The sequence below is a fragment of the Bubalus kerabau genome, chromosome 23 (assembly GCF_029407905.1).
Source record: "Bubalus kerabau isolate K-KA32 ecotype Philippines breed swamp buffalo chromosome 23, PCC_UOA_SB_1v2, whole genome shotgun sequence".
Lineage (NCBI taxonomy): Eukaryota > Metazoa > Chordata > Mammalia > Artiodactyla > Bovidae > Bubalus > Bubalus kerabau.
The window spans coordinates 25833966-25858365 of NC_073646.1; the positions used below are offsets into that span (position 1 = coordinate 25833966).

General features: G+C 49.8%; 1 protein-coding gene across 8 annotated transcripts in view; it reads left to right on the top strand.

Moving 5' to 3' along the window:
- Positions 1-6899: 6899 nt before the first annotated feature.
- Positions 6900-24400, top strand: part of IL4R (interleukin 4 receptor) — a 52367-nt gene continuing 34866 nt past the window's right edge. For 5 of the 8 annotated variants that reach the window (XM_055561305.1, XM_055561307.1, XM_055561308.1 and 2 more), the window contains exon 1: positions 6914-7024. The gene's annotated coding sequence lies outside the window, so the exon portion shown is untranslated. Of the gene's footprint in view, positions 7025-19734; positions 22062-24400 lie in introns of those variants that run through there. The other 3 variants (XM_055561306.1, XM_055561310.1, XM_055561311.1) reach the window with 2 other exon arrangements.

Genomic DNA, 24400 nt, shown 5'->3' on the forward strand with positions numbered 1-24400 from the left:
GGGAGGCTGGGAAAGTTGGAAAGGGATTGTCGTGATTGGCTGAAACAAATCATGCTTCATTACCTCAGGGAGGGCACATGGCTGCCCTGATGAAGTCTGGGTTCTGTTGGCAAGAAAAAAAAAGGAAGGTAGGTACTGTGGGTCAGCAGCACGTCAATACAATGGCTGCAAGACAAACTATCCCCAAACTTAGTGCATTTCTTTTGCTCCTGAATCTGCAACCTGGTCGGGCTCAGTGGAGATAGTTTGTGCTATTTGGCGTCAGGTTGAAACTATCACAGCATTCATTTGGCTCGTGGCTTTGCGATCTGGTCAGGGCTCAGTGGACTCCGCTCGGCTCTGTTTCCCTTGGTGTCAGGAGTGGGAGCTTAAAACATCGGAAGTCTCCCTCACTCACATATGGGCCTGGGCTGACGAGTTCCCAACAGCTGGGGCTCCTCAGGCCTTTCTATCTCTTTCCATGTGCTCTCTCTAGGACGAGTAGTGGCTTCAGCGTAGCTGGACCTCTCACACATGTCAGCTCAAGGATCCCAAGGTATGGTCTGAGAGAGAGAGACAGAAAGGAAGGGAGAGAAGGAGAGAAAAACGGAGGGATGGAGGGAGGGAGAGAAAGAAACAAAGAAAAATCAAGTAAGGAAGAAAGAAAGAGAAAGGGAGAAAGAAAAAGATTCTATACAGACCTTCTAGCCATCACAAAAAGTAACCCAAATGGATCATAAATCTAAATGTATAATACAAAACTATAAAACTTCTAGATGACATAGGAGAAAATCTAGGATCTAGATTTGGCAATGATTTTTTGGATACAACACCAATAGTATGATGCCCAAAAGAGAAAACTCAATAACTTGGATCTCATTAAGAGATAAAACTTCCACTTTACAAAAAAAAAATTGATAAGAGAATAAAAAGCCACAGGCTTGGATAAAAATCTTTGCAAAGCACATGTCCAATTAAGGACTTGTATCCAAAATATACAAAGAATTTTTTTAAACTCAACTCTGAGAAAAGAAACAACCCAATTGAAAAATGGGCAAAAGTTCTTCACAGATGAAAAAGAAGATACACAGATGGCAAATAAGCGTATGAAAATATGTTCAACATAATGTATCTTGATGGAACTTGCAAAGTAAAATGAGATAGCATTACACATCTACTAGACTGGCTGAGATCCAAAAAACCAACAGCACAAGATGTTCCAGAGCAACGGGAACTCGCATGTATTACTGATGGAAATGCAAACTGGCTGAGCCACTTTGGAAGAGAGTTTGACAGTTTCTTACAAAAATAAATATTCTTACCATATGATCTTAACAATCACACTCCATAGTTACCCAAAGGAGTTGAAAACATGTCCACACAAAGACCTGCACATAAGTGTTTGTGGCAGCTTTATTCATACTTGTCAAAAACTGAAAGCAATCAAGGAGTCTTTCCGTAGGTGAATAGCTAAATAAACAGTGTACATCCAGACAATGGAATATCACTATTCAGTGCTAAAAAGAAATGAGGTATCAAGCCATGAAAAGACCTGGGGGAACCTTAAATGCATATTACTAAAGGAAAGAAGAAGAAGACAATGGTAACCCACTCCAGTAATCTGGCCTAGAGAAACCCTTGGACAGAGGAGCCTGGTGGGCTGCTGTCCACGGGGTTGCACAGAGTCGGACATGACTGAAGTGACTCAGCATGCCTGCATGCATTGGAGAAGGAAATGGAAACCCATTCCAGTAATCTTGCCTGGAGAATCCCAGGGACGGTGGAGCCTGATGGGCTGCCGTCTATGGGGTCGCACAGAGTGGGACACGACTAAAGCGACTTAGCAGCAGCACCAAAGGAAAGAAGCCAGTCTTTAAGAGGCTATATATGGTCAGATTCCAACTATTTCTGAAAAAAGCAAAACTATAGGGACAGTAAAAAGATCAATGGCTTCCAAGGTTCAGGAGGAAGAAGAGGATGAGGCAAAGCCTAAGAGATTTTCAGGACAGTGAAACTCTTCTCTATGTTGCTATATGAGTGGAGGGGCTTCCCTGGTGGCTCAGAGGGTAAAGAATCTGCCTTCAATGCAGGAGACCCAGGTGCAATCACTGGGTTGGGAAGATCCCCTGGAAAAGGGAATGGCTACCCACTCTAGTATTCTTGCCTGGAGAATGCCATGGACAGAGGAGCCTGGGGGGCTACAGTCCATGGGGTTGCAAAGAGTCAGACATGATTGAGCAACTAACACTTTCACTTTCACATGAGTGGATAGAGGGCTTCCCAGGTGGTGCTAGTGGTAAAGAACCCACTTGCTAATGCAAGAGATGTAAGAGACGCAGGTTCGATTCCTGGGTAGCGAAAATCCCCTGGAGGAGGAAATGGCAACCCATTCCAGTATTCTTGCCTGGAGAATCCCATGGACAGAGGAGCTTAGCAGGCTAAGTCCAAGGGGTTGCAAAGAGTCAGACACAACTGAAATGACCTTACACATGCACACATAGACATGCATGAGTGGATAGAAGTCATTATGCATTTGTCAAAACCCATTGAACTGCTCAGGAGCAATGCTACTACTGGGCATATACCCTGACAAAACCATAATTAGAAAAGACACATGTACCCCAATGTTCACTGCAGCACTATTTACAATATTTACAAACATTGTAAATATTTACAATTCACAACAGCCAACCCAGATGTCCATCGACAGAAAAAATTGTACATGTTGTACATATACACAGTGGTATATTCAGTTCAGTTCAGCTCAGTCACTCAGTCCTGTCCAACTCTTTGCAACCCCATGAATTGCAGCACGCCAGGCCTCCCTGTCCATCACCAACTCCCAGAGTTCACCCAAACTCATGTCCATCGAGTCAGTTATGCCATCCAGCCATCTCATCCTCTGTCATCCCCTTCTCCTCCTGCCCCCAATCCTTCCCAGCATAAGAGTCTTTTCCAATGAGTCAACTCTTCGCATGAGGTGGCCAAAGTATTGGAGTTTCAGCTTTAGCATCAGTCCTTCCAAAGAAATCACAGGACTGATCTCCTTTAGAATGGATGGTTGAATCTCCTTGCAGTCTAAGGGACTCTCAAGAGGCTTCTCCAACACCACAGTTCAAAAGCATCAATTCTTCGGTGCTCAGCTTTCTTCACAGTCCAATTTTCACATCCATACATGACCACTGGAAAAACCATAGCCTTGACTAGACAGACCTTTGTTGGCAAAGTAATGTCTCTGCTTTTGAATATACTCTCTAGGTTGATCACAACTTTTCTTCCAAGGAGTAAGCGTCTTTTAATTTCATGGCTGCAGTCACCATCTGCAGTGATTTTGGAGCCCCGAAAAATAAAGTCTGACACTGTTTCCACTGTTTCCCCATCTATTTCCCATGAAATGATGGAACCAGATGCCATGATCTTTGTTTTCTGAATGTTGAGCTTTAAGCCAACTTTTTCACCCTCCTCTTTCACTTTCATCAAAGGCTTTTTAGTTCCTCTTCACTTTCTGCCATAAGGGTGGTGTCATCTGCATATCTGAGGTTACTGATATTTCTCCTGGCAATCTTGATTCCAGCTTGTGCTTCCTCCAGCCCAGCGTTTCTCACGATGTACTCTCCATATAAGTTAAAGAATTACTCAGGCTTAAAAAAAGAATGAATTTGAGTCAGTTGAACTGAAATAGATGAACCTAGAGCCTGCTCCACAGGGTGAAGTAAGTCAGAAAGGGAAAAACGAGTATCATATATTAATGCATATATATGAAATCAAGAAAAATGGTACCGTTGAACCCATTTGCAGGGCAGGAATAGAGATGCCAATGTGGATAATAGACTTGTGGACACAGCGAGGGGAGGTGAAGGTGGGACAAATTGTGAGAGTAGCCTTGAAATATATACACTGCCATGTGCAAAATAAATAACCAGTGGGAAGTTGCTGTGTAACACAGGGAGCTCAGCCTGGTGCTCTGTGATGATGTAGAAAGTGGGATGGGGGTGGAGGGAGGGAGGCTCAAGAAGGAGAGGATATATATATACTATAGCTGATTCACGTTGTTGTACAGTAGAAGCCAACACAACATTGTAAAGCAATTATCCTCCAATTGCAAATGTCTTTAAATGAAAGAGAAAAGGAAGCAAGTGTGAACCTTAATGTAAACAGCACACTTTAGTTAATAATAATGTAAAAATACCAGGTCACTAATTGTTACCAACGTACTGCATTAAAGCAAGTTATGTTACTAATAGGGGAAATTATGCACAGAGGAGAGGGTATATGGGAGCTCTCTATGTATTAATTTTTTGTTAAATCTACAGAAAAATTCTAAATAAATTTTAAATGTTTTTAAACCTGAAAGACAGGATTGAAAACAGGTAATATGATGCAGTGTGAGCTGAGCTGAGGACCAGAGTTTTTATTACTTTGGGGCCTCCAGGCCCCTGCCGAGGCCTGACACAGAGCAGCCACTAATAAAATTCAGGCAGCTCAGCAGGAACCCGAATCGTGCAACTGGATGCAAGATGGCAAACTCTACATTTATTATCTCTCTAGGGCTTCAGGACAGCGCCCTCTTTTCATTAGCTCTTTATTTTGACATAATTTCGGACTTACAGAAAAGTGGCAAGTACGAAGAATTCCCATATTCCCTTCCTCTGTGCTGCGTGCTAAGTCACTTCAGTCGTGTCCGACTCTTTGCAACCCGATGGACACTGCGTAGCCCACCAGGCTCCTCTGTCCGTGGGATTCTCCTGGCAAGAATACTGGAGTGAGTTGCCATGCCCTCCTCCAGGAGATCTTCCCAACCCAGGGATTGAACTTGTGTCTCTTACATCTCCTGCATTAGCAAGTGGGTTCTTTACCACTAGTGCCAAATGGGAAGCCCATTCCCTTTCTCTAGATTTCCCAATATTTTCACATCTGATCACGTCTACCCCTGTCTTTCCTAGCTGTTCAGTGCTATTTTTTAAATATTTATTTTTATTTCTATTTATTTATTTGACTGTCCCGGGTCTGAGATGCAGCATGCAAACTCTTAGTTGTGGCATATGGGATTTAGTTCCCAGTCCAGGGATCAAACCTCTGCCTGCCTGCATTGGAAGTGTCTAGTCTTAGCCACTGGACCATCAGGAAATTCCCTTCAGTGCTATTTTTACCCCGTTTCACAACCAAGCAAACAGGCAGAGGGAGCAGGCTCTAAATTAGCTTCTTTCTCATCTTCCTTCTGATAAGAACAACAATGTACATTTATTGAGCGCCTGATATGTGCCTGGCATTGCTCCAAGCACTTTTCATGTATTTCAGACCATAGGAAGTGGGGCCTGTGGTCATCCCCACTTTGCAGACGTGGGAGCTGAGGTACCGTGCCCGATCCACTTTGTCTGGAGTCCCATAGTAAGCAGAGGGGTTAGTGCATAGACACAGTCCATCTGGTAGAAGCTAGGGAAGAGAGAAGATGGCTTAAAGATGCAGAAAACAGGGTGGGAGCCCAGTTTGGGAGGAGAGGAGGGCAGACAGCTCAGGCCATACATTTCTAACTTGAGACTTCTGCCATCTCTGGATAAATGCCAGTCGCTCAGTCATGTCCGACTCTTTGCAACCCCACGGGCTATAGCCCACCAGGCTCCTCTGTCCATGGAATTCTCCAGGCAAGAATATTGAGTTGGGTTGCCATTCCCTTCTTCAACGGATCTTCCCGACCCAGGGATCGAACCTGGGATTCCCTCATTGCAGGCAGATGCACAGATTCTTTTACCGCCTGAGTCACCCACAAACTCAGAGACACCAAGACGGAGCAAAAGGTTTCAGGTTTCCAAAGGGACCCCGGCACTGTCCAGCCTAAGTCTGCATACCTCCAACCTGACCTTCTTCCCCTCTCCCCTCCTGAGGGTTCTCCAGTCAACCTGACCTCCAGGCAATTCCTCCAATATGCTAAGTTGGTTCCTATCCCAAGACTTTTGCACTGGTTGTTCCCCCTTCTAAACTAGTCTAGCCCGTGTCCTCCCTAGGCTCGGAGCTCAAATCTCTCGTCCCTGGGGAGGAGACAGGTCTCTCTCTCTCTCTCTCTCTCTCTCTCTCTCTCTCTCTCTCTCTCTCTCTCTCTGTTTTACTCTCTTCTTGGTAGCTTTTGTTACCTGAAATATTTTATTCATTTACTGTTTTTCCCCTACCTTCTGGGCTCCATCACGACTTTTAAAATGTTGCTTTTAAGGGATTAGTGATCCATGGTGCCTGGGTTCGAACCCCACACCGGCTGCATGATTCTGAACAAGTTTCTCCACAAAGGCTCTGTGCCTCGGTTTTCCCATCTAAAAAACTGGGAGACAGCACTATAGCTCCCTCACAGGGTAGCTGGTGGTTAATATTAATATATGCAGCGCCTTAGAAAGGGGGCTGCCAGACGGTACTATTGACTGAAGAATTGTTTTACTATCTAAAATTTTCTGGAATCCGGCATATGGTCAGGCGCTCCGAAAACATTTGTTGAAGGGAAGAACACACATCCGCATTCAGGAGAAGTTGGGCTTATCGGAAAAGGGAGCAGGCTTCAAGATGCCCAGCCCCCCAATCCTGCATGCACCTGCCCTCTTGCGGAAAGAGGCAGCTGGGGGCCTCAGCGGGAATGTCAGGGCCCGGGGCGACGGACGGGTTGATGCCAAATCCGGGAGCTGGGATTTTATTCTGAAAGCGAGGGGAAGCCCTGCGGAGTTCTCTTGGCTGGGGTGTGACCTCCGGCGGCCGCGGGGCACAGGCGCTGGGGTCGCCTCCTGGAGAGATCTGAAGCCCTTCGGACTGCGGGGACTGAGGGGACAGGGACGCTGCCGGGACCCGCGGCGGCCCCACCGGGAGGGCGCCCAGGGGAGCGCGGGGTGCTGGGGGCGGGGCGGCGCAGGCCAATGGGCGGACACGGGGCGGGGCGCAGGAAGCGGGGCGGGCTCGCCCGGCGCCCAGGAAAGCCCCGAGCGGCGCGGCCAGGGCAGGGACGGCCTCCCGGGGGGTCCCCTACTTCCCGCTCCGGGGCCGGCGCGGCGAATGGACCTGGAGCGCGCAGGTAGGACCCGGCGCCCGAGTACGGGTGGAAGGTGGGGGGAATCGGTCCAGGCGAGTCGTGGCGGCCGGGAGAGCGCTGGGCTGCCGGCGGCGGGGACCCCGGGATCACCCTATCCCCAGCGGGGATCGCCCACTTGCCGGCTCTTCTCGGCGAGCGGGGCTGCGGCGATTCCGTCCGGCCGGCCCGGCGCAGCTGAAGCGGGGCTGGGGAGGCTAGTCCTGGGTGCTTGGGAGCGTCTTGAGCGTGGCGGTGAGACGGGTCTTGGGTCATCACCCTCCTCCCCTCCAACTCCCTTCCCGGTTCTTCTCTGGGTACTCACTCCCAGCCCGCGCACAGGAAGTTGGTGAGGATTCCGGGGAGAAAATGGGTGGGGAAAGTTCTGAAAACTCTGAAGTTGGAGACCGGGTCAAAGAATCGAGTGAAACTAGGCCTTTCGACCTTTGCTCTCCTTATTTGACTACTAGATGGGCCCAATAATAGCGAACATTTGCTGGAACTTATGTTGTATGGGTCTGTCCTGAGCATTGAAAGTATTCTGAGTTAAATCTCAAAATAGCCTTTCTGGTTGGTGCGCTGTGCGTTTTGTGGCCATTTTGCAAATGAGGACTGCTGAGGCAGAGGCAGCTTTAATGACTCGCCCAAGCTGATGCCCACAAGGCAAGTGTGGAGCAGGATTCAGACCCAGTCATTCTGGCACCAGAGCCAGAGCAGTCCACAAAACAACAAAATTTGTCAAACTATTTTATGAACAAATTCTCCAGGGGATTCTATTAAGATGCACATTCCCAGGCTCTTTTTGGTGAGATTCAGATTCAGTCAACCCCAGAATCTAGATGATTCTTCTTCTTTTCCTTGAACAACATCTGTATTTCTTATAATCAGGAGACACTGGGGACCAGCAAACTTGATGCCTGCTGCTAAGATTCACAAATCACCCCCCAGGCCAGCACTTACCCTGTTGGAACCCTAACATTTGCCTTCTGTGAGGTGTGACCCCTCCCCCGCAGCTCTTCCCCTGTGGGTGGCCTTTAAGGAACACCAGGTATTTGCTGGGACATCGGAGCCTTTATGAAAATCCTCCAGTTTAGTGGGGAAACTGAGGCTCGGGTTTATGTTAGTCTGGGTTTCCCCCACAGTCAGGGCATTGCAGAGTCCTGCAAAGGCCACTTGAACTCAGTTAGACCCACCATGAGTACAGATGAGCCTAATGAGATGTGGAAGGGGGGATGACCTACCCCAGCCATTCATTCACTCATTAGCATTCACTGGGCTCCCACTGGGCACTGCTTGAGTGCTGTTCAGGGCACTGGTGTGTGCCTCCAAGGAGCTCCCCCTGGGTGAAGGGGTCGTGGGGGCAGGGGAGAGCTATGAGAAAGAAAGGAAGCATAAGGTGAGGGTGATCAAGCTTCATGAGGCAATGGGACGGACTTCGTGGAGCAGGGACCTGTGAGCCAGCCCTGGGAGAGGAGTGGGGGAGCTTGGTAGAGGCACAATGAGAGGGAACAGCATGCTGAGCAGTGGGAACAGCATAGATAAAGGCTAAGGGGTCGTACAGGGATGGGGGGAAAGTGGGGGAAAGCCAGTAATGGATGGAAAGGTGGGACGTGTCATGAAAGGCCTTGCATGTCATGAGAGGAGTATAGGTCAACGTGTTTTACTTTTGCCTGAACCATAAAAATCTCAATGCAGATTCCTGGACCCCCACCCTGGATTTCTAGAGTCAAATCTTGGGGGGAGGCTGTGGGAAGTTCTCAGGGAGGGAGAAGCACTAGCCTGTAGCCCTGATTACAACACACTCAGTTCCCAGCAGGTCTGGGATGACCTGAGCATTTCCAAATTCTGGGCAGTGACTCAGTGACTGATGCGTTTTGCTGTACAACTAAAGCCCACGGTTGCAGAAAGCCCAGGCAGAGACAGGAATTGTCCCCGAAGGCATTTACAATTTCCTGGTGCTCAGATCCAGAAAAAAGAGCTGAGACAAAGTATCAGGGATGTGAGAAGAAAGACCCTTTCCTGGACCTCCTTTTCTTGAGCGTCCCCCACCCCCAATCCCTACCAGGATGGAGGGACCAGATGGAGGAGACAGTTCAGAGGAGAGAGTTCGGGATCAAATGCCCACTGTCCTCGATGCCACCTGGGAGTGGAGGAGAAACACAAGCCCCCTGGGTGCTTCATTTCCTCACATTTGTAAAACTGAGCTTCTGTGAGTTGTTAATGACATCATGTTTTATAAGCTCCCAAGCACAATTCCCAACACACAATACATCCACAGTCAGTGTTCATGTCTGTTGTACCTGTCAAGACGTATAGCTTGGAGGTTAAGAGCATGGACTCTGGAGCCAGGTCGCCCAGGTTCAAATGCTGGCTCTGCTCATTCTTCTATTTATTTATTATTTATGGCTGAGCTGGGTCTTTGTTGCTGCGAGGGCTTTCTCTAGTTGCTAGAGCCGGGGCTACTCTTTGTTGCAGTGTGAGGGCTTCTCATCGTGGTGGCTTCTCTTATAGTGGAGCACGGGCTCTAGGTGCACGGACTTCAGTGGTTGTGGAGTGTTGGCTCAGTAATTGCGGCTACTAGCAACCCACTCCAGTACTCTCGCCTGGAAAATCCCATGGACAGAGGAGCCTGGTAGGCTACAGTCCATGGAGTTGCAAAGAGTTGGACAGGACCAAGCAACTTCACTTTCACTTTCACTTTCAGGCTCTAGAGCACAGGCTCAATTGTTGTGGTCCACAGGCTTAGCTGCTCTGCGGCGTGTGAGATCTTCCCAGACCAGGGATTGAACCCATGCCTTCTGCATTGACAGGCAGATTCTTAACCACTGAACAGGGATGTCCATGTGCTACTTCTTATGGAGCCACTGTCTCAGGACCTTAGTTTCCCCATTTGTGAAATTATTATGACTACTTTATACCTTTTGCAGTGATGAACTGAATTCATAAGCGTCAGGCATACAGAACAGTGCCTGGTGTGCAGTAAGCACTGTGTATTTGTTAAGCAAATAAATGAATCCCATTGGATGGCGTTGAGTCTACCCACCCATTTTACAGGCAAGAAAACCAAGACTCAGAGATGTGCACAGTAGCCTTGCCTAAGGTTGTATATCTAGGAGTGATAGATGGAGGGATTCGAACCTGCTTTCCTTCCCAACCTGTGTCCTTTCCCATCATGCCAGTCTGCTGGGGTGGCTGAAAGGGATATCTTTGGGAGCATTCCTTAGGGCCAGAAACATGCCCAGAGTTGTTTGACCAGATTTCCTTTGGCTCGGCTAGAAGAGAGGATGATGGCTTGCCTAGACATTGTCCAAACTTGCCCTGTTAAGAGTGTGAATGGGAGGACCCCAGTGGAGGCGGGGGGTCCTGGAGAGACCAGGGGACCCTGCGTCTGATGGGCCGTATTCCCGGTTGCCTTGCTTCTCTGAGGCTGAGGCAGAGAGAAGGGCACAGGTTTTAAGTCAGGGGCCCCAGATTCAATTGTGAACTTGCTCTTCCTGTCTGTGGGATCTGGAGGAAGTTGCTTAACCTCTCAGCCTCAGTTTGCTTGTCAGTAAAATGGGTATTTGGAGGGGGGAGGGGTGGCATTTTTTGGAGATGATTTTTTGGAGAGACTTTGCCCACGGCTTGGTGATTGCTGTTTCTCTCCCCAGTGAGGACAGAGTCACTTCTTCACATCCAACTTCCTCATTCATTTCTTCTTCGGATATTTATTGGGCACCTGTGTGCCAGGCGGGGCTTCCCAGATGTTCTTGCCTGGAGCATCCCCTGGACAGAGGAGCCTGGTGGGCTACCCAGTCCATAGAGTCACAAAGCGTCGGACACGACTGAAGCAACGTAGTCATACACACACACATGCCAGGCAAGGTGCCAGAGGACTGGCACAGAGTCCTCATCCTCCAGGAATTTGACCTCGAGTTGTGAAAACAAGCAGTACACAAACGCACGCACAGAGCTACACTCCTTATCTAGCATTCGAAATCCACAAGCTCTGAAAACCGGAAGCGTTCTCGTCACTCAGTTGGAAGCAAGACCTGACGTGAAGTAAACACGAGGCTGTTTGGAGTCCTCATTTCTTCCCAGTGGTGTGAAGGCTCGTGTGTCTTGCTGCAGAGATGCACATGTGGTTGGTCACAGGGTGCTCCTCGGACCCCGTGGAGGGCAGGGATCGTTATGACGGGTGGTATGCTTTATAGAAGATGACCTTTCTCTAATCTGAGTAATTCTGAATTTGGAAACACGTCTGGGCTGCGGGAGGACGTGTCTTCTGCAGTGTCATGTCATGTCCGCTAGCGACAGTGCTCAGAAGAAAGTAGAGCAGGATGCGGGCGGAGTTGGGGGAGCCTCTCTGAGAAGGGACATTTAGAAGGGCAAGAGGCCCTGGAGGAGTGGGCCAGATGGAGGAAACCACAGAGGATGCTAGAAAAGTTCTTGTCCAGCCCACTGGCCCCACTTCCGGGCCTGCTGCTTGCCCCCACTCTGGGGGCACTGTTCTACGTGCGCACATCTGTGCCTTTCCAAGAAGTGGTGATGCCTCTGAGGTTTCGGGTTTGCCTCCAACTGACTCATTCTCATTCTTGGGGCCCCCTCAGGCCTCCTCACCTCCTCATTGGCACTTAAATACAGGTCTTCACCGAAGCAGGCGTGGGAGCTCTGACTCACTGGGCAGGCTCACCCTCTGAGCTGGTGTCTGAATCCCCCTCCTTCTTCCTCCAGGAGAGAGGGAGGAGACAGATCCTGGTGAAGGGAGGAGAAGCCTGGCCCTCCGGGGTTTGGTGGAACAGATTTCCTGAAAAGGAGGAGGTGTTCTGAGCAACAGGACTGCGAAGGGACCAACAGCCTCCGGCCTGCAGATCCCGTTTGCAAAGCTAAAAGTGACAGGCACGCACGCTGTCTCGAGTGCCTGCGTGGGGCTCGCGGCTTGCACTCAACTCAGCAAGTGTGTGGAGGCTGTGGACACAGCAGCAACTGACACAGAAGCAAGGGTCCTCGTGGGGCTGGCTGTCTAGTGGAGGAGGTGACTTTTGAGCTAAGACCCAAAGTAGAACAACAGGCAGATATCTGGGGAAAGAGTGATCCCGGCCGAAGGCTGAGGTGTGTCTGACTCAGCACAGGGAAGCTGATGTGGTTGGATGGAATTGAAACAAGGCGAAGAGGGGAGGGGAGAGAGGTCAGGAAAGCCAGCGGGAGCCAGACACCTGCATTGCCTCATTCATCTTGTGCCGAAACCGTACAAGGTGGGAACTGCTCTTATCCAGATTTTACAGATATATATAAAAAAAGACAGGGCAGCGGACTTAGTAACTTGTCTGGGGGTCACACAGCTGTGAACCCGACAATTCCAGCGTCCTCAGCTTTTCCCACTGTGTTTAAGCACATCATGGAAACTATTCAAGTGCTAAAGTCACCATCCACTGTTAGTGCTCACCTGCCATGGATCTGCTCAGCAACTTTTGTGCACGTGGTCAGGCCAGGCTCGAGATCACAGGTGATCCGATCATTGTGCTGATCATTTTACAGATTATTTTGCCAGCGAGCATCCTCCCCAGCATGGCAGACAGGGAGGGCACCTTAAAGCAGAGGGGGCACTGTGGGGGTGCGGGCAGTGGGGGACTGGCTCCCCCATCAGGCGTTGTGGTACATGGAGGCAGGTAGACGCATGGGTGTCTCCCCATTTCCCTGGGGAGGAAACTGAGGCTCAGGGAAGAGTCTTAACCTGGAGACGCAACTCGGAAGTGGCAGAAGCTGCTTTCAAATCTGGGGCTGGGAAAGTATGCAAAGTTTAACCACTATTCTGAGCAGTCCAGCCCACGGAGCAGAGTTTAAAAGAACTAGGTTTCTTGGTTAGAAATAAGGGAGTGTAATCACCAAGGACTGTTTTGGAGAACTGTGAAAGGCCTGAGGGTTTCCAGAAACAGCCAGAAAAGTGTTTTGTCTTTTTAAAAGAGGAAATGGAACTTCTCCGGAGAGGGAGAGGAGGGATGCCAGTCCTCTGTGGGGGCAGCCCTCCAAGCCCGCAGACTGACCCTCGCCCCTGGCCTCCCAACAGTCTTGCTTCTGGGGAGTAGGCCTTCTAGAAGCCAGATTCCTGCTGTTGGACAGCTCTAACTAGGAGGAGATGTTTCCTGGGAGTTAGCCAGTTCAGCTTTCCAGGAGCTTTCACTTTCTAGCTTTGGAGGTTGTAGGCATTGCCCTCCAGTCCAGCCCAATGGTTCTCTTTTCCTTTCAAAAAAATATTTATGTATTTATTTATTTGGCTGCACCAGGTCTTAATTGTGGCATGTGGCATCTAGTTCCCTGATAGGGGATTGAACCTGGGCCCCCTGCATTGGGAGCATGGAGTCTTAGCCACTGGATGTCCAGGGAAGTCCCCTTAATGGTTCTCTCATTCAGACAACTCAGCCATAATTCATTGTCATTCTTCCTGTTCAGTCTGGCTTTGTACATGATCCAGTTGGTCGGAGCCCCACATAAAAACCATTGCCTCTCCCAAAGCCTTCCCCAGTCAGAAAGGAGGGAGACTATCACCTGCTTGGTCTGGAACCCATGCCTCTGTTGGTACCACCTGCAGTCCTACTTTGTAGTAGCCACATCCCCCTTGGGGCTGGTATTGGATTTGTCAGCTAAATCCTCCAGAATTCCCTTCTACTGTTTTGTCACTGAGTGGTGACCGGCTCTTTTGTGACCCTATGGACTGTATAGCCCACCAGGCTCCTCTGTCCATCAGATTTCTTAGACAAGGATACTGGAGTGGATTGCCATTTCCTTCTCCAGGGGATCTTCCCAACCCAGGGATCGAACCTGGGTCTCCTGCACTGTAGGCAGATTCTTTACCTCTGAGCCACCCAGGAATCCCCTCTTCTACATGAGCTGCTGTCAATAAGGGTTTCTTCCATTCTGAGACTCCTTGTTTGTGGCTAACAGTTGTTCTCAGTCTTTCTTGTTCCCTAATAAATCTACCTCAGGCTATAATTTTTTCTAAGTACTGCTATGACTTTATTCCACAGTTCTTATTACACAAAGTCATTTGCTACTAAAATAGTTGATCATTTCTTTTTTGATTAAAATTGTTGTATACTTCATGGTTTTTTAACGTGGATGGAATTTTTAAGTTATATTTTGATTATTGATTTCTATGGATAGTGGTCAGTATTTGTAGCTTCTATGATCTCAGTGATGGAGAATTTGTTGAGATCGTCTTTGTAGGATTTTCTGTAGGATGTTCAGTCTTTCTGTCTGTTCCTCTTGTCATTGAAAAGATGTGTATTTCTGGCGGATGTACAGTTATAAAAATATGTCTATCTAGGTCATGTTTACTAATTATATCATTTGTATTTTTCATGTTTTTTAATGTAGTTTTCTCTACCTGCTTCATCTCCCACTATAACGGAAGCTCTGTTCATTTTTCCTTGACCTGCTCTCAGTTTTTTGTGTCATTTAAAAGATATTTATTTATTTAGCTATATCAAGTTTTAGCTCTTTCATCACAGCACAAGCACGCAGGCTCTCTAGTTGTGGCGTGCAGCCTCAGTGATTGAGGCACACAGGCTTAGTTGCTCCAAGACGTGTGGGATCTTAGTTCCCTGACCGGAATTTAGGCCACATCCCCTGCACTGCAAGGTGGATTCTTAACCACTGGACCACCAGGGAAGCCCTTAGCTTTTGCTTCGTTTTTGGAAGCTATGTTTTCTGGTGCATGTAAATAGAATGTATGACTAGAAGAGGGTTCATGACTTTTACACCTTCTTGGTGAGTTGCTCCTTTTATCAATATAAAACAGCTACCTTTATCTCTTTTAATAATACTTTGATGCCTTGAATTCCATTTTATTCAGTATTAACAGGACTCAATGGTAAAGAATCCACCTGCTGATGCAGGAGACACGGGTTTGATCCTTGGGTTGGGATCCTTCCTGGAGAAGGAAATGGAGAAGGAAACCTACTCCAGTATTCTTGCTTGGGAAGTCCCATGGACACAGGAGCCTGGCGGGTTACAGTCTGTGGGGTCGCAAAAGAGTCAGACACAACTTGGCAACTAAACAACAACAGACAACAGCAATAACAATAATATTTCTGTACTGTTATCTTTATTTGCATTTTCCTTGACTAATTTGCCAATTATTTTCTCTTCTTCCCCTCTGAAGTTGTAGGACTTTTCTTTGACGCTGCTCTGGTACCCAGATGAGTTGTTTTTTTTTTTAAAAAAAGACAAAACAAAACTTGCATCTTCGTCTCAGCTCTGCAACTCACTTGCTCAGTAATCTTGGGCAAGTCATTTGCCCTCTTTGGGCTTCAATTTCCTAAACCATAAAATGGGGATATGACTTGCTTTGCCCTTCTCTAGGGTTTTTGTGAAAATAATAACATAGTGAATATGAAAGACCTTGTAAACATACCTGTACTCATATTAGTCACTGAGTGTCAATATTGGCCAGCATACCGGGCCGTGAGAATGGCACGTACAAAGGCCAGGAGGGAGCTAACCTCCAGGCAGCCTCCGGGACACCCACGATGAGGCAGCCGACAGCTTCAGTTTCGCAGGCATTGGTTGGCTGCATCCCGTGTTTGCAAAGAGACATAATGAGTAAGACACAATCCTTGCCCTGGAGGACTTTTAGCCTGGAAAGACAGAGTAATGACAGGCATGTTTCACCCTTTATGAGAATGGAGAGGATATTGGGACAGAGAGACTGGCAGAGCTGTGAAGTGGGCAGAGGAAAGAGTAGGGTTTGACCAGGAACTTTCTGAGGGTGCGTAGGTGGAGGGCACTGGAAGGCAGAGGAAATGGCCCAAGGGAAGTGGGGAGTCTGTGGTACATTGGGGGACGTTGGGGCGGGGCGGGGAAGCTGTAAGGACTGTTCTTTGACCTCCCCTTGCCTGCCCCCACTGAGCAGGAAGGCAGTGGGACTTGCAAAATTTTGGAATTCCTCACTGAAAAAGTGTTGCGGCTCAGCCACACAAGAGCAGGCAGTGATGACGTGCCTCTAGCCCTGCTTCCCCTCACCACCATAACAACTGCATCCCAGAAGGACAGAAGGAAGGGAACGTTTGGGGTGCTGGAGCTTAGAGAAGGTGCAGGGGGTCTTTCCTCTTGTTGGGGGTCCTGGCGTCTCAGGACACTCACCACTCTGCCCACCCCCACCCCACCCCGCCCCCTGCAAGAGGACATCAGCTGGTGGTTGTAAGCCAAAGGGGATCACAAATGTGGTGTGTGGTTTTTAAAAATCAAGCGTTTAAAAATCAAAGTAATATACATAAAAATCTGGATTTCTAGTTTCTTGTGGAAAATCAAGAGTCCTAGCGATGCCTAGGCCTTCAGGTACATGGTGCAAAGCAGAGTGGTGGGCGGCTGCCTGTTAGGGCTGGACATGTGCTCACCACTGTCCCCTCTCTACTCTCTGAGGTCGTGTGTCTGAAGTCTCTTAGATGTTTGAGTTGATGCTGGGGGAGGTGACTCTCCGTGGCCACGAGAGGTGGCTGGAAGCTGCCCCCAGAAGGAGTGAGTGCCCCATCTTTGGGGGCAAGTAGCTAGAGTGTTGATGGCGTTGTGCAAAGGCCTAGAGGGACCTGCAGTCTTACCAACTGTGGACTCCAAGGTCTTTGGGGATCCACCAGCCCTGAGAACTGGCTGTTCTGGGACCTTTGCTGACATACCCTGATCACCTCATGCACTCTCCTCTGCTCTCTTCCTTTCCGTCTCATCCATCTTTTTTTTTTCTTTTCCTTTTTATTGCAATGTACATGCAGGCAAAGGCCCAGCTTCACAAAGTAAACACGAGCACGTATAACTTGATCAAGAAACGAAGCATGACCAGCACTTCCCATAGCAGTTTCTCTCCCGCCCCACCCTCTCCCAGGACACTCTGCCAATCACTAACCCCAAGATTGGTTTGTCTCCTTTTGGACTTTATCTAAATGGAGCACATATCGCCCTTCCAAGCCCAGCTTCCTTCGCTCAGCTTATACTCTGAGACTCCATCTGTGTGTCCTGGCATTTGCCGTGTACTCAGGGTTGCAGAGTGGTCACTTGGCGCTGGGAGACGGGCTCTGTCACCTGGCCCGTCAGCTCTGCCCCAGGCCTCCCTGCCCAGCCATGCCAGCCATGGTCCTTTTGCCTCTACTCAACCACCCCAGGAGGCAAAGTGGTCCTGCTGTCGTTTCACAGATAAGGAGACCGAGGCTCTGTGGTCTTCAAGGACCCCAGCTTGCCAAGGTCTCCCAGCCAGTTAGTGCCAGGCCCACGCTCAGAGTTAAGCTTCCGTGTCTTAGGTGCCCTGGGGTCCGTGCCCACATGGGTCACCCCACATGACTGACAGGTGTCCCTGACTGGGCCAAGAATGATAAGGGATGAGACAACAGAAAGAACTCCAAGGAGAGCCCCACCCTCAACCCCACCTGTCTGCAGACCGAGACCTTGAGCAGGGAGCATTTCTCTGTGCTGCCCTATCAGGTTTGCCTAGGGGGCAAAGTCCTGGTCACTGTTAAGACATGCTCCTTGCAAGGGCTGGGCAAACAGAGTGTGTGTGCGTGTGTGCGCTCAGTCATATCCAATTCTTTGTGATCCCATGGACTGTAGCCCGCCAGGCTCCTCTGTCCATGGGATTCTCCAGGCAAGAATACTGGAGTGGGTTGCAATTTCCTACCCCAGGGGATCTTCCTGACCCAGGATCAAACCCACGTCCCTTGTGTCTCCTGCATTGACTGGCAAATTCTTCACCACTACGCCACCTGGGAATCCTGGGCAAACAGTGGTAGAAGCCAAATTCTAGCTCATCACTTCCTTGGGACTATTACTGAACCCCTCTGAGCCTCAGTTTCCTCTTCTGTGCAAGGGAGGTTTGACCACATCTTCCACACGGGGCTTGCTGGGAGAAGCAAGCAGAGTGGCCTATAAAGAGTGAATTTATGGCTGCTTCCTCTAGGCCAGGTGCTGTACTGTGACTCAGAAGATCTGGGTTCACTTCCCAGGCCCACCGCTGACTTGCTGAGCATCCTCAGGCAGGTTTCTGAACCTCTCTGGGCCTCAGTTTCCCCCTGTCTACAAAGGGAATGATAATAATTGCACCTTCCATGTTCCTCGGCTGGGGAAGAGGGGTGGGCCCTGTGGGCAGAGGGGCCCAGGGCCTGATTTCTAAAGACTCAAGGAACTGGGGGAAATCATGGTGACTTCTGGTGACCTTAGGAAGGAGGCGCACCAGGAGCCATGACTATCACTAAGACAGCCAAAATCTAATCAGCATCCGGAGCTCCAGACATCTTATATCTGTGTCTTAGGGCAGTGAGCACTAATCATGATAATGCCCCAATTACCAGCTCTTGGGAGGTCAGCCCCCCCTCCCCTCTGGGGTGGCCAAGATCCACGTGGTGCCTGCATCGGGGTATTCAAGGAGACTCTGAGCCCAGATTGGTCAGTACTTATCCAGCAGTAAGAGGCAGAAAACACCAGTTCTGGGAGTTGTATCCCTGCCTCCATCAGGGTTGGCTGGCCAGACCTCACTGCACACAGCCAGGGGGCATTCGTCCATTCATTCTTCATTCAGCAAATATCTATGGAAGCCCCCTGCTGTGTGCCAGGCCCTGTGCTAGGCTGTAGGGCTATAGCAGCAAACAGGGTGGGCATAGCCTCTGGCCTTGTAGGAGCTGGCTTTCTCCGGGTGGGGGGGGCGGGTTTGGACAGTGCACAGCAGGCGTGCGTGAGTGATAAGCAATGAGGATAGTGTGGGCAGAGACACGAAGCAGGAGAAGGTCTTGTAGAGTGACGGAGGCTGGCCGTTGGGCCTCAGCAGGAGATGTCTGCACACAGGTCCCTCAGTCTCAGCTTCCTTCCTGGGAGCTCTGGTACCTTCTGAGGATGGGCGTGGCTTCCAGGATGCTAGGTGGAGTCACCCAGATGCCTCTCCTGTGGACACTTGCACTCAGCCTGTCCACAGCCAACCTGAGTGTCCACATTGCCAAAAAGTGGCTGTTGGAGTAGGATGCCAGCCCGTCCCTGAGATGGTGACCATCACTCTGGGAGTCTGGCCCAAGTGAGTCCCATGAAGGAGGTCCACAGTCCCCAGCCCTCTCCTGCCCCCCAGACGCGGCTGTGTCTCACTCTGCACAGCGAACCCTGGGCTTGAGCCACAGCTGATGACCCACAAACCTGTCTCCTCCAGCGTGAGCTTTCTCTCTGAGCTCCAGGCTACTAGGACATACTGCCTCCTGGATGCCTCCTGGGTCCATCACCCATTTGGACTCACCAAGTCCACAGTGCCTCAAAGCATGTGGTCTTCCCCAGCAAGACCACACCTCTTCCCAGCATCCCCCCACCATCCACCCATCCACCCGTGCCCCCACCCAAGGCCACTTGCCGCTCCCAGCCACTAGGCATCACCAGGTTCTGCCACATCCACTTCCTAGACAGAGCTGGTGCTGCCTGCTCTTCTGCAGCCCCGGCAGTACCCGCTCCTCTATCAGCTGCTCCTGCGGTCATTCACACACAGGTCAGAGTGAGCTTTCTGGAAAGCAGCTCCCCTCCTGCTTAATAGCCTTCAGTGGCTCCCTACTTCCTTGGGGATGGGGTCTGAATTGCTTACCATCCCTGGTAGACAGTGTTGTCCTCCAGCCCTACTGATTTCACTGCTTTCATCCTCTGTGACCCTTACCCATCGCTGCAGCCCAGGGCCTGTCTTGTGGGATGGGAAATGGACCACACCCTCCTCCTTTTAGGCTCCTTCAGAAACTGTAAAATGGGTGTCATCATTCTATGCATCTCACAGGGGTCCTTAAGCATCCTAGATCAGCGCCCTGCACTAAGGAAGCCCTGTATCAGTGTAAAAACGGGAATAAAGTCAAGTACACACGCTCATTTGTGGAGTTCCTGCTCTGTGCCAGGCACAGGGCTAGGTTTCTCCTCACAGAAGGTGGAGCAGGTTTCCTGCCCTGGCGGGGCCATGTGCCTTCTGGGACATGTTCTTCCTTCCTCTCCACACACCGCTGCCGCTCCCCGGGGCGAGTCTTGTTCATTTACCCACCCCACCCGCCCTCACCGACCCTGTGGGACCAGGGGGACCTTCCCGGCCCCTCAGCACTGACAGCTCCCACCCTCACAGCCTCCTACGCATCCGATGGTGGCTGACCTCAGTCCACTCCATCTTGGTGGGTGGCACCTCCATCCTTCCAATGGCTCGGGCCAAAGCCCTCAGGGTCATTTTATAAAAACTATTTGTTTTTGTGTTGACGGTGCTGGGTCTTTGTTGCCGCACAGAGGCTCCTCATTGTGGCAGTTTGTCTTGTTGCAGAATGTGGGCTTCAGTACTTGTGGCACATGGGCTTAGCTGCCCTGCGGCATTGTGGGATCTTCCCGGACCAGGGGTCAACCTCAAGTCCCCTGCATTGGCAGATGGATTCTTCAGCACTGTGACCACCAGGGAAGTCCCTCAGAATCATTTTTTTTTACTCCTTCTAATCACCTTTTCTCTGCCCCAGCCCTCAAACTCCATTCTGTCAGCAAAGCCTGTTGACTCTACCTTCAAATCAGATCTAGAATTTAACCCATTCTTACCTCTTCTTCCCTACAACCCTGGCACACCTGGCACCTAGTACCTGGGCTAGTCCAGTGGCCTCCTCATGGAGCTCTGCTTCTGCCCTTGACCCCCCAGGCCAGAGGGAGCCTTTGATAGTCTCATCTCTGTGCCCCAGATTCTCCAGTAACTTTTCTTCTGGCTCAAATATTTGTTAAAGGCAAGGAGGAAGAAATGAATGAATGAATGAATGTCCTTTTCCACATCTGTAGTAGCTGGCAGATAGTAAGTGCTAAGAAAGCACCTGCAACGAGAATACAAGGGGCAGGACTTCCGTGGTAGCATAGTGGATAAGAATCTGCCTCCCAGTGCAGGGGATGCAGGTTCAATCCCTGGTCCAGGAAGATTCCACATGCTGCGGAGCAACTAAGTGTGTGTGCCACAGGTACTGAAGCCCACACATGTAGAGCCCGTGTTCCGCAACAAAGAGAAGCCACTACAGTGAGACGCCCACACACCACCATGAAGAGTAGCCCCTGCTTGCTGCAACTAGAGAAAGCCCCCGAGCAGCAACAAAGACTCAGTGCAACCAAAAATAAATAAAAATGAAAAAAAAAGAATACGTGGGGCACGAGTGAGTGGGTGAGGATGGGAGCACACAGTAGGTACATGGGGAGCCTGGTGAAGACAGCAGCACACAGTAGGCACACAGGGAGCCTGGTGAGGCCTGGAGCACACAGTAGGTACCTGGGGAGCCTGGTGAGGACAGGAGCACACAGAAAGTACACAGGGAGCCTGGTGGGGATGGGAGCACACAGTGGGTACATGGGGAGCCCAGTGAGGACTGAAGCACACAGAAGGTACACGGGGAGCCTGGTGAGGCCTGGAGCACACAGAAGGTACACAGGGAGCCTGGTGAGGCCTGGAGCACACAGTAGGTACACAGGGAGCCTGGCAGGCTCTTGGGTGAGGTGGTTCTTGCTCCTGGTGGCAGCAGAAGCAGCCCTCCAACCAGCAACCCCTCCCCTCCCCTCTCGGGTTGGGAGTGGGGCAGGCAGGCAGAGCCCAGGCCATCTCGGGGCCCTGGCCTGGCCAGCCTCTCTTTTGGGTGGGGCAGCTGATGTGGCCACTGGTTCCGGGAACCCTCGCTGGGCAGCAGTTCTGGGAAGGCTGTGTCTTCCCTTCCCTCCTGGCCCCCTGCCAGACCGGCTCAGCTGCCCCGGAGAGCAAGGGAAGCTGCCGGCCAGCTTCAGATTGTGACGTTTCAGGAGTCAGCAGCTCCCAGGGGAGGTCCCTCCCGCAGCCCTGCTGTCCTGGGCTCCCTCTCCACGTGCTCCTTGTCACGGGGCTGGCTGCATCCTGTCCACTGATCCACCCCCTCCACCACCACCCCTCCCTTCACTCGGTCTGCAGCCAAGAGAGGGAAGAGGAGTAGGAGGCCTGTGCACTCCGCTGGGCTCAGGACGCACAGACGGGTCATTTCCATACCCCTGCTGGCTTCTGACATTTCAGGACTCACTGCTCATCTCCCCTCAGATCAAAAAAGTGAGTTAAGGGTGTCTCCTGCCCTCTGGGTGCTTCTGCTCTCTTCTTGGCTCAGGCTTCCCCCGACTCTGCTGCTTCCTAACTCTGTGACCTTGGCTTTGTCACTTGCCCTCTTGAGGCTTCAGGCTTCCTCTCTGGCCAGCAGGACTGGTAACCCTGCATGCCAGGGCTTCAGGAACTGTGTTTCTAGAGGCAGTGAGTGGTTAGCTGCATGGCTTCTGGAGTGAGATTGCCTGGATTCAGATCCTAGCTCTGTGCCCACAAGCAAGTGCGCTAACCTCTCTGTGCCTCTGTGGCCTCATCATTAAAATGCAGATCGGTGGGATGGGGAGAGAGATGGGAGGGAGGTTCAACAGGGAGAGGATGTATGTATACCTATAGCTGATTCATGTTGAGGTTTGATAGAAAACAACAAAATTCAATTCTTTTTCAATTAAAAAATAAATTTTAAAAATTGAAACAAAAAAAATAAGAAAGAAGAACATAGCTGAATTTAGTAGAAAATGACCAAAATAAATGTCGTTCAAATAAGAAATAACATAAAAAGATTTTTTTTTTAACTGGGTATTTTAACGGTGCTTGTGAGAACTAAATTGCTCAGTATGTTATAGGCACTTAGAACCAAGTCCTGCAAGCACATAATAAGCATTATATATGCATAGCAAGTGGAATGAGCAGAGGCTTGATATATACTCCATGTTTAAAAACAGATTATTGTCTTCACTGTGGTTGAATTTTAACCAACATTTCATAGATGTTTCATGAGCACACACCGTGTACATGTCAGGCATTGTTTAGACACAGGGGACAAAGCAATAACCACAGCTGTTTTTCTCAAAGACATGTTTGTTTTATCGATTTGTAAGACCCCTTTATATATGAAGGCCCTTCACTTTCTAGAATGCAGATTGCTACTATTTTGCTAATGTTTTGCTTGCTTGCTTTTTTTCTTCGTGTTTTGATCTGGGAAAGCTGAAAACATTTTTGTCACCAAAGCTTTGTGTCTTTGCCATCCACATCCTGAAATAAAATAAACATTCACACATATAACCTCAGTGATATGATTAGAGGTGGTGATAAGTGTATGACAGAAATAAACAAGGTGCCTAGATAAGAGGTAACGAAGGAGCCCTCGTTGCGTGCTGTTTCCTGATATGTAGGCTGCAAAGGAGGAAAGAGACAGGAGTATATCGGAGTGTTCAGAAGGCCACTGAGATGAAAGGCGCTTGGGGAAACGGAGCAGGAATAGGAGGGAATGGTATTGGGGTCTCAGGATCCAGATCATTACGGGGATTTGGGATTTTTGTGTGTGTGCATTTTCTTAAACTTTTAATTTTATGATAATTATCGTAAGAATGAGGGCTTCCCTGGTGACTCAGAAGGTAAAGAATCTGCCTACAATGTGGGAGACCTGGGCTTGATCCCTGGCTTGGGAAGATCCCCTGGAGAAGGGCATGGCAACCCACTCCAATATTCTTGCCTGGGAAATCCCCATGGACAGAGGAGCCTGGTGGGCTACCTACCGTCTATGGGGTTGCAAAGAGTTAGACATGACTGAGCGACTAAGCAACAACACAACAAAACTGTAAGAATTCATCCACACAGTTGTAAGAAATAATACAGAGAGGTCCCTTATACTCTTTCTGTGAAAGGTAATACTGTCTTACAAAACTGTAGTTCAATATCACAACCAAGATATTGACATGGATAGAATCCCCTGATCGTCCTCAGATAGCCCCTGCTGTGCTTGTCTGCATGTGTTTACAGGCAAGCACACACACACATGTTCTTTTTATTCATTTTGTTAGCCTGATTCTTATTAATTTAACCTTATCACGTGCACAGATTTTGTCTCCACAACCACAGTGAGATACAGAGCAGTCCTTTCCCTCTCCAGGATCCTCGTGTTGCCCTTTTATAGCCACACCTCCCTCCCTCCCTCCTTCCCTGCCACCCCCTCCCGCCGCCACCGGCAGCCACTCATCTATTCACCATTTCCATAATTTGATCATTTCAAGAATGTTACATAAATGGAATCACACAGCGTGTACCCTTTTGGATTGGCTGTTTGCATTCCGGGGTTTGGATCTGATGCTGAGTCAGAGATGCTGTTCTGGAATGGGTTGTGAACCCTTGGGGCTCTGTGGCCCGCCCGCCCCCGGCCACCCCGAGTGAAGACATCTTTCAGAAGCCAGAGGCCAGTGAAGTGAGCAGATCATAGCCTGGTTTCCAATTTTAAAATGATTCTGGCTGCGACATGGGGTGCAAGATGGGGTAACTCATGTTTGTAGTAACTGCTCACTGGCCCCCCCACCCCCGGCTTCCCCTTATTCCATTGT